Raw genomic sequence first — 2,720 nt, 5'->3', positions numbered from 1 at the left:
TTTAACCTCGTAAGGCCTACCTCACAAAATTTTCCTATTTTAATTTGAACCTTGTATAAGAAAATTGGGATGAATGACGTTTGTTTGAAAAAGCAATGAAACAAAAGAAATGCGACTGTATTTGGTTCATGAAGGATTCTAATTAGCACGGCTCGGAACCGGTTAAAAAATACCGGTATATTTCGGTTTTACTCCGAACTTTCATAAGAACGCGAACGATTTAAGGGGCTACCTGAGGTTTTCATCGATTTTTGACAAGTTTTAAATAGTATCTCCTACTTTTGCACTACATATAGAATTATAAGATAAGCGGCTATCGGTTCTTCAATCTTTTATCTCCGATTTTGTCTACCGGATTGTGAAAAGAATGAATACTTATTTATTTATGATTGTTTTTTGTCTAAAAAAACACTTTTTTCGTATCTCGATTGCTGTGAAAGATCTTACTTATACGAAATCTACATATTTGGGTTCGTCTTAGACGTCTCTAAAAATTTGTCTAAGGTTTTAATTTTAAACTAATTAACACAAAAGTTATGGCCAGAAAACCAGTTTTTTGGCCTAAAATTGTTCAACTTTGATGCCAAATATTTCGAAAACAATGAACTTTGAAGTAAATATGGGATACTATATTGCTAAAATCCGTTGCTGTTAATATGATAAGCTACAAAAAACATTAGAAAACTAAGGGATTCAAATCGAAGGTCATTGGGGCATGGGATCCCCTTAAGAACTTTATTGTAACCTAAATAAACCGGTTTATTCGACGAGCGACGAGACAGTTTTTATTGTTCCTAACCGGTTAATCTGACAAGAACTTGTTGAAATGAAATGAAAATGTTCTCCTAAAAACCGGTTTAACAATAACGGTTTTATGAACGAAACCGAAATTAAAAGGTTTTGCGCCAAGTACATGATAACGGTTTGTAAATTTAACCGGTTTCCGAACCTTGCTAATTAGATTGAAAAAAATATGTACATTGTGACTTACGAGGTTAATATTAAGACCGCCTTAAAGATAATACCGCGAAAAACGAAAATGAAATTATGTTATCTGCATATCGCTTTTGCTTTCGAGCGATAGAGAGGAAGGTAACGTACTTTATATTTTTATTTTGGGCGGGTCTCAGGCCCTCCATCCATCCATTGACAATCGGACATAGACAAACGCCAAACGAATAGAAAAAAAAAATGTATCGGGATGACAGCTACGAAAAGTCACGTAACATGACGTAGCTATTTCCATACATTATTTATGATTCGGTTGGCGTTATGGGTCAGAGGTGGGTTGAGAGAAAACTGCAGTTCTGGCTAGTTTTCTCTCCTGTGGACAATAGTTAACAGCTTGGGCGGATAAAAAGAGTACCTTTTCATGTGGATAAGGGTTAAATAAGAAAATTAACCTTAGCCCTTAACTTTAGGGTAAGTCTACAGGAAAGACGTGAACGCAGTTTTGTTTTTGACTCTTTTCTTTAACAATTGTCACCTTCAGATATTTTCTATCGTCGAAAGGTAGACGCCCCGCCATAAAAATACATTTTGTTTTATAAAACCATTTCAAAAATGTGATCAAATCAGGAAGAAATAGTTTTATCAAAACGACGTAAGGGACAAAATAGTAAAAACGGTGTAAAGAAATGAAAATGTTGCCTTAAATAAGTTAATACTTACGACTTTTGTCCCTTAAAAATTAAAAAGTATTTCGTAGTGATTTCTAATTTAAGGGAAAAATGGCCTTTTTGTAAAAAGATAGGGTAGGTGTTCAATTTATTATTTAGTATATTTTAATTGTGGTATTAGAATGTCAAGTTGCCAAAATATTGGTTCTGTTATAAATTATTTTCATTAGGCATTTTATATTTATAAAATATTTTTAAAAACGCGTCGAGTTGAATTAAAAAAGTACAATTACCAATAACCACTTTTGCATGTCATTTTAATAATTTTTATTTTATTTTATTATAAAAAGGTTAGGTTCTACATTTTTCATATATGTACCTAGGTTCAGTTCAGACAGCTTAATTCAAATTTATAGACCCTTTAAAACCTATATGGCTGTATTCTAAGCATAAGACTTAAAATATTGACCAAATTATATCATCAGAATTATATAATGTTGATTTTCGTAGGCTAGCATATATTTTTAAAATATAAAAGGCTTCAATTGACAGCTAAATATGGTAAGATGCTTTGGCAGCTGTTTGTAACTAGTTGAAATTTCTATCTACCGCAGGTTTTAGCCCCTATCCATGAGCTTTACTGTATTAGTTTTTTTATACAGTACATTTTTCCGATATTTTGTCTTCCTTTATGTTTATTGCGCAGAAATGTGATCAGTAGCCATTTTGTTTGTACAGAATGCCCTTTTTTAACGGAAGCGTATGTATCAATAAAGATTTAAAACTCTCTAATCAAGTATGTAATTACCTATTCGATGCTTTTAAAGATTTTAAAAAGAAATCTCGCGCAGTGTAAGAATCTCATGAATCCGACTTTTTTACCCATTTCAATTGATTTATTATAGTATATGTAGATAGGTTCTCTAGTGTAGATAGACAACTAAATGTCATTGACAAAAAATAATTAACGCCTTTAAAGGCAGTCTTGGCCGCTAAGCGTGTTGATAAAAAGATGCGAATATTTATTAATAACAGTTAGTACATGATAAATAATTAAACTAATTCATAGTACATATATCATACTATAAACTGCATTGGATT

This window comes from Cydia strobilella, chromosome 25 (genome assembly GCF_947568885.1).
Source record: "Cydia strobilella chromosome 25, ilCydStro3.1, whole genome shotgun sequence".
Taxonomy (NCBI): domain Eukaryota; kingdom Metazoa; phylum Arthropoda; class Insecta; order Lepidoptera; family Tortricidae; genus Cydia; species Cydia strobilella.
The sequence above is the reverse complement of the archived record's forward strand: the minus strand, read 5'-3'. Positions refer to the sequence as shown.